Source organism: Danio rerio, chromosome 14, assembly GCF_052040795.2.
Source record: "Danio rerio strain M-AB ecotype USA chromosome 14, GRCz13ab, whole genome shotgun sequence".
In the NCBI taxonomy this organism is placed as follows: domain Eukaryota; kingdom Metazoa; phylum Chordata; class Actinopteri; order Cypriniformes; family Danionidae; genus Danio; species Danio rerio.
In genome coordinates this window covers 10,147,953-10,156,594 of record NC_141034.1, presented here as the reverse complement: position 1 = coordinate 10,156,594, position 8,642 = coordinate 10,147,953, and positions in this window count along the sequence as shown.

Here is an 8,642-nt window from a genome sequence, read left to right as displayed (position 1 = left end):
TCACATCATGGATGTGCAGCCGACAAATCTGCAGCAACTGCGAGATGCAATCACATCAATATGGACCAAAATCTCTGAAGAATATTTCCAATACCTTGTTAAATCTATGCCATGAAGGATTACAGCAGTTCTCAAGGCAAAAGGTGGTTCAACCCGGTACTTGTAAGGTGTACCTAATAAAGGGACTGGGGAGTGTTTAACGATTATGCATAGTCTTTGACACTTAAAGCAATTTGATAGGACAGGAATCATGTGAGATTATTCTACTTCCCCAATCACCAAAGTAAAAAAAATATATATATATACAAAAGGAGTGATTGAAGATAACAAGTACAGATACAGCACTAAAATGTGTCCAAGTAAAAGGAAAGGTACAAATTTTTAAAACTACTCAATTCCTGAGAAAAACTACTCTATTAAAGTAATTTGAGTATTTGTAAGACCATAAGGTATTGGCAAACATGATTTCTCACTTCGGAGGCATGCTTGTCTGCTTTGGAATGCATCATCATTAGCAGATTCCGGAGGAAACCTACGCCAACACAGGGAGAACTTGCAGCACAAACTCAATTTGGTAAAATCTTTTCAAACACATTCTGACACCTTCAGATCCGCAAATGCTCATGAATTTTAGTTTTTTATAGAGATAAAAACTCTGGTTCTGAATAAAAGGAATGAAGATGCCTAAAATGTATGTGTATTTGACAAATATTGCATCTTATAATCTGCTTAATCTGTTTGGGTACTCTGTGATTAGAAGTACTCAAACACAGCACAAACGTCACTACTAGCAGAAAATCTCTTACTTTATGTCTCCATTTTCACCTTCAGATCAGACTAAATTCTTTTCAAGTTATGTGTCTTTATGCATGTAGTTTAAAGGGGTAGTTTAAAAGTCTCATAGCTTGACCTAATAATTTAGAGGCATCTCTGCTCATTGGATAAAAAAACTCATGAATAATAATTAGACACTGATGTTTAATTCTAGTACTTAAGGTCAGGGACGGGCAGTATTTATGATAAATCTATTTCAAATATATATTTCAAATACAAAATAGTATTTTGTCATTTGTATTTGATGGGGTTTATAAAAAATGGCTAAATATTTTTTTATCAAAATACTTTAGTGTCTTATATTTTTGTATTTTTAAAATACTGTAAAACACTTTGTAAGAAGTCTACATTGGTGCTTTCTCGGTTATTTGCCAAGGTTTAAGATACGACTAGAAAATTAAAGAATACTGAAGAAGTTGATCAATGATCACAAGTAACAGACAGATAGTAGGGGTAGATTCGGGAGCAAGTCAAAATAAGACAGGAAACTAAGACAAACAACATAAAAAAGTCCTACAGTAGCGATACCTATGTATATGTTTCTTTATTCAACCATATAAAAACCCGATGAGATCTCATTTGCAAGGGTGACCTGGCCACACGACTTATGAAAAATTAATAATAATATTAATAATAAATAGAAAATTAAGATAATATAAAAATACAACATTTAATTGTTCAGCTATACCACATTACAATATATTAAAAACACGTACATTGAGAAATGGACTGTTGTTGTTTGTTAAAAAGTATAGAGCGAAATGATTTGATTGGGATGAGCTCAGATATTTTTAGTTCAGACTGAGGAGTATTCCAGGTTGAGGGGGTGGCATGACTAAAGACTCGCTTCCCTATTTCAGTTCGAACATGGGGAACAGTCAAATGATATGATTTACTTGAATGTAGGGCATACTGGCTTTCTGACTTGTAGGGAACTTAGGTATAAAGAAGGGAAGAAGGGAACTTAGGTATAAAGGCACCAGTCCCAGAAGAGCCTTAGACCAGAGTCATCCAGTGGGTTTACCTTCTTACATTCAGAGAAGGCCACTCAGCTTTGGCATACAGTTCACAACGGTCAGTTAGTCTCTGACAGCCTGTAACAAACATCAGATCGCTGTGATAAACAGTTTAAAAGCTGAAGACATTTGGTTGAAGCATTCATGTATAAAATATCACCATAGTCAATCAATGGTAAAAATGTTGAAGACACTAAATGTTTATGAGCTTTAAAGGGTCACGAAACACCAAAACACATTTTTTTTGAGCTGTTGACAGTCGTATATGTGTCCCACGCTGCTAAAAACACTATTAGGACACATATATTTCACTAAAAAGTGAAAATTGGTTGTTTTTGCGTTATTTCGAGCAAATTCGTACTTCCGGTTTGAAACAAATTTTTGAAGCTGCATCACGGCTATCAGATCTTAGCATGTGTTCCAGCTTGTAGACTGGATGTCTGTACCTGAGAGTACCTTATTATGTCTCTGAGTGTGCTGCATTCATTCATGAGTTGGTGTTGGTTCAAACCAATCAGCGTGCTCTATTGTGTATGCGGTGCAACCTCATTAATATGCATGATAGCTTTGAAGACTGTTTGTACCAGTACAGTGTTCAGACGGCAGAAAGACGCCATGTTATGTTGGCAAGCGGGAGAACAAGAAATGTTTGGAGATACTGATCATCAGTGTTGCGTTTCTAATTTGCTGCAGTAAAGGATTGTTTTAATTTTCCCTCTATGAGAGTGCAGCTGGACTCACGTGTAGATCAGTGCATGCGAGGCGCGACAAATATGTGTCTAAGGAACATTGAGAGCTTTTCTCATCTGGAAATGGTGAAATCCTAATTTGCTGCTCGTCTCCTTTAAATAAAGACGCGGCTCCAGTTGGTGTTGATTGTCCTGTCTCTACAGATTAGTAAGTGAGCGACCAGTGGTCTTTATTTGTATATTCAGAGACAAAGTTAGTTTGTATGTTCAGCAGTACTCTTTTAGTGTTTAAAGACGTACCAAAGTTAAATGATTTCTAAGTTAATAAAGTTTACAGTACGTTAATATCACTACAATATTATGGACTGAAAAATCTGCTGTAAATGCTGCTCTCCGAGTGTAAACATGTAAGCACCACAATCAAACTTACCGTCGTGTAGGATTTTCGCCGCATTTGTGACAGGAATAACACACACGGCTTTCTGACGCTACCTATTGAGTGCATATAAGTTACAGAGAAATGCGGAGGGTTTTTTCTCTCAATCGCCGTGCGGTAACTAACATTGCATGAAAAATACACGCTTTCAGCAATTCCTCGAATCAAATATCTTATGAAAATTTTTACCAACCTTCCCTCTTCCCTTCCTCCGACACTCCCACCTAAACAGAGCTGGACACGCCCACTTTCCTGACTTCTTCCAAAGTAGAGGTGTGGAAAACCCTGCTGAAGCAAGGGGGTTTCATGGCCCTTCCAGAGAAAAGCAGAATGCATTTCGATAGTAAAACCCTAAGTTTAACTCTCAATTTACTTACCAAAGTTGCTACGATATTTCATTGACTTTTTCAAATGCCAGTAGCTGATCTGCAAGTGCTCCTTATAGTTTATTATAAACTTTGACATAGTTAGCATGAGACAAAAATATTGAACAATACTCAAGTCTACAGACAGACTATGGCAGCAAAACATTGTCAACAATAAGGTTGTATCTGACATTTTGTCAAAATTGAGTTATTCACATAATCTTATTAAACAACAACTTATTTACATAATGTCATGTTTTTTAATGAGTTGTTTACATTTTAAGACTTTTAACAAAGATTTTATCTACAAAGTCACGCTCTAGCCTGGCTCTGTAAGGTTCTTTCTGTGAGCCAATCAGCATTTCGAATGCATGCACAAGGGTTAATTAGGATCAGCTTTCTTTGTCATTTCGCCGGACTGCCTCATTGACGGGGAAAGACCAGAAAGAAACAAAATCAGTCGACTAAATAATGCTGCACCTCATAAAATTCAGCAGAAACCTGAAACTGAAAAGCTTAATTTAACTTATCGGGCATATAATTCAATAAATATAATTCAATAAATATGATTCAATAATTCATATGAAGTATATAATTCAAATAAATTACATAAAATTAACATCTGCACTGGACAAAATATTTAGCACAGCCTCGTATGCTTAATTTGAACAAGAAAAAATAGTCATCCTAAAACATTAATGTTATAGAAAGCAAAAAATTTTACTTTCTCAAACATCAACTTATTGTTACAACACCAAATTTTTTTTACTAAATTAATAAGCAGACTTGATTGTATTTCTGGAAAAAGTAATGCTTTAATCAATGATCTGCAAGATAGAACCTTATAACAAGCGGACAATGACTTTATGGTTATGACTTTAGAATTAATAGGTTCTATCTGCATTTGCAGTTTGTTTTACCCCAATTCCCAAAGTTTAGAGAATTTCGATATATTTACATCTAGAGTACATTTAGGGTCTCTGTCGTGATAATGTATGAAAGAGAACTGTTACACACATATTGTTTGCTATATACAATACAGATCTTTGAAGCTCAATAAATCAAGCTCATTAAGCGCGCAGATAGAACCTTATAATTCTAAGCGGCGATTTGTAATAAACTTTTATTTTGAATGTAATTACATTGTTATAACATTGTATTTACATCTGAAATGTGATGTATATAATTACAATCTTTTATCTTGTGTGCAATTACTTTGTCGTTACACTGTAATTACTGTCATTACATTGTAATCACATCCAATATAATAGTTATAAACATGTTTCTTTGTATATTTCAAGTACAGTATTTGTGTATTTATATGTAAATATACACAGTACATATGTAATTACAAACTTTATTTTGGATGTAATGACATTGTAATTACATTGATATAACAATGCAATTACATCAGAGATTTAATGTGTAATAACAAAGGTTCATCTTGTATTACATTTTAAATATATTGTAGTTACATCCTAGATATTTATAAATTTAACTGTTTATTTGTATATTGCATGTACAGTATTTGGTCATTTATATTTGTATATTTAATTATACACAGTACACATGTAGTTACAAACTTAAGGACTGTGTCATTACATTGTAATTAAGTTGTTACAACATAGTAATTACATAGATGATAGTAATGTAAATTGTTTTTTGTATATTTCAAGTACAGTATTTTTGTGTTTTAGATATATATAAATACACAGTACACATGTAATGTGTAATGAAAAACTTATCGTTGATGTAATTACTAAGTCGTTACATTGTAATTACTATGTCATTACATTGTAATTACATAGTAGTTACATGCACGATGATTTTTATTAATGTAAATATTTATTTGTATGTTGCCTGTACAGTGTTTTGTCATTTATAGTTGTATATGCAAATATACACAATAAATGTAATTACAAACTTTCATTTTGAGTGCAATTACTGTGTCATTACATTGTAACTACTTTGTATTTACATTGCTATTACATTGTAATAACATCCAAGATAATATTTATGCATGTTTTTTGTATATTTCACGTAGAGTATTTGTGTATTTATATGTAAAGTACACAGTAAATATGTAATTACAAACTTTTCTTTTGCATGTAATGACATTTTAACTACATTGAGATGTAATGATGTAATATGTATTTACAAACTTTTATCTTGTGTGAAATTACTGTGTTGTTACATTGTAATTACATTGTAGACATCCAAGATATTTATGAATCTAACTGTTTCTTTGTACATTGAATGTACAGTGTTTGTTCTTTATGGTTGTATACGTAAATATATATATACAGTACAAATAAACTTAATTACTATCTCATTTCATTGCAATTACATTGCTATTGCATTGTAATTACATCAAAGATAATATTTATAAACAAATGTTTCTTTGTATAGTTGACATGCATTTAAATATAGGCATTACATATGTAATTACAAAACTGTTATTTTGTATATTATTACTATGGCATTATATTATAATTAATATGTAATAACATTGTAATTACATTGTTGTAACATTGTAATTACATCTATGATAGTATTTTAAATGTCTCTTTGTATATTTCACAATTCTCTTCGTATTTTCATACATTATTGTGTATCCTGTCACATTTGGCATGCAAAAACAGTGCTAAGCTAAACTTGTTTATGTTATAAAGCCATTGTGTGTGCTTGAAGTAAATAAATCAAATAACCATTGGGAAAGTTCTTACCGTAGTAAAGGAGATCTGCTTCATTCTTGTCTGTCACTGTGCTGTTTATTTACATGAGCTGTGAGCAGCAAAAAAGGCTACAATCATCAGCGCTTCACAAAGAGATCTCCATACTCTGACACGTTGCAATTCTGGAAAGTATTTATGAATAATTTCTTCAAATTTGTACATGCCAGTTATTGAGCATAAACAGCGGGAATAAATACCTGATAAATACAAAAACAGTGATATTCACAATCAGAATTCATCTTAAACCCTCAGGCCTTTAAAGCACCAGATGGAAAAACTGCAGACAATAAACAGAGCATTATTGTGTGTTGGTTTGCACACAGCTAGTTGTTTTAAATAGCTACAGTGCATCTGGAAAGTATTCAAAGATTCACTTTTCCACAATTTTTTATGTTACATCCTTATTCCAAAATGGATTAAACTCATTTTTTTCCTCAAAATTCTACAGACAATACCCCATAATGACAATGTGAAAAAAAGATTTTTTGAAATTGTTGCAAATTTATGTATGTATGTATATATATATATATATATATATATATATATATATATATATATATATATATATATATATATATATATATATATATATATATATATATATATATATAATTAAAAAATCACATGTACAGAAGTATTCACAGCCTTTGCTCAATACGTTGGTGATGCACCTTTGGTGGCACAAAATTACTGTCACAAAAAAACACAAAGCCAATTTAGAAAAGTGTTGGAAACCGGTAAACATTGGATTCTATAGTATTTTTCCACTACTAGGAAAGTCAAATACAATTTTTTTATTTTATTTTTTTCAAAATAACTTATTTTGTGCTCAACAGAAAAGGAAATTCATAAAGGTTTGGAGCCACTAAGGGTGATTAAATACTGAATAAATTATCATTTTGAAGTGGGGGGGTCCTTTCAAATAAATTTTAATTGCATTTAACAGAAAATTTCATGTAATAAATTAAGAATTTGCTAAAAAATTCAGAATTTATGGATCATTAGATTAAGTGAAGTTTATTTATAAAATAATTTCGAGAGGATCATGTGCTTATGATTGATCACGGCTGGTCCAGCATTAGCTAACGCATGATTCACCAATCAGATCATTCATAACTCACTATAAATAACCAGAGTTTCTTATTTCAGTTATAATCACCTTGAAGAATCCCCCTTTCACCTCTACTCCTCCTCCTTTCCCTTTATAGGGTGGTACGGTGCCCCAGTTATTATACTGTTGCCTAACAGCAACAACATCACTGGTTCAAGTCCTTACCTGGCCGGTTGGCGTTTCTGTGTGCAGTTTGCATGTTCTCTTCATTCTAATGTCGGTTTTCCATCCTTCGGTTTCCTCCCACAGTCCAAAGACATGCGTCATAAGTGAATTAATAAATCTAAACTAGCACTATAGTCAAGCTCTTAACCAGCAGTATATCTCTATATAGCAATTTATAATTTCTCATTAGCCCTAAATAAGGCACTTACCTGAGACCAATAGGGAGGGAGGCCCAGGATTGAGGATCTTATGAGATCAGGGCTCCCCAGAACGGCATGGCAAACTCGCTTTATGATAAATTTTCAGCTAAGTGTTAAATAATTTCAGGAGTATTTTGTAATTAATAATTTAATTTCATGTAATGCTGAATCACTTGACTGAAAACTTTAAGTGTTTACAGTGAACAATAACATTGTTTAGCATAAATAGCAACCAAATATATAAGTTCAAGTAAAAAATATTAGATTTTAAATAGTTTGCATTTACATTTTGTAATTTTTTTTGTAAATTTTGTAACTAACACTATCGAATATATGGATAATAAAGAAAAAATTTATTTAACAGCACGACTACTGAAACTTTCTTTAATTATGAATTACCACCTTTGTTAATTTGCCCAATTTATCAACAGCTTATTAATTGTGACAACGTTGCAATTAATATTAAAACTACAATATATATATATATATATATATATATATATATATATATATATATATATGTATATTTACATACAGTTGAATTCAGAATTATTAGCGCTTCTTTAAATTTTTTCCTTTTTTAAATATTTCTTAAATGATGTTTAACTGAGCAAGTAAATTAAGTACATTATGTCTGATAATATTTTTTTCTTCTAGAGAATTTATATTATTTCACCTATAAAAACAGTAAAAAATTTTTTAACTACTTTATGGTCAAAATTATCAGCTCCTTTAAGCTATATATATTTTTTCGATAGTCTACAGAAAAAAAACATTGTCATACAATAACTTGCCCAAATACCTTAACCCGCCTTATTAACCTAGTTGAAGCCTTTAAATGTTACTTTAAGAAGTATAGAATTGTCTTGAAAAATATCCAGTCAAATATTATTTACTGACATCATGGCAAAGGTAAAAAAAAACGATTATTATAAAATAATAAAAGTACTGTTTAGAAATGGGTTAGAAAAATCTTCTCTCCGTTAAACAGAAATTGGGGGGGTGGGGGGGGTGGGGGGGGGGATTGGGACAGTGTGTTATTAATTGGGGGAGGGGGGGGGGATGGGGGGAATAATAATTCTAACTTCATC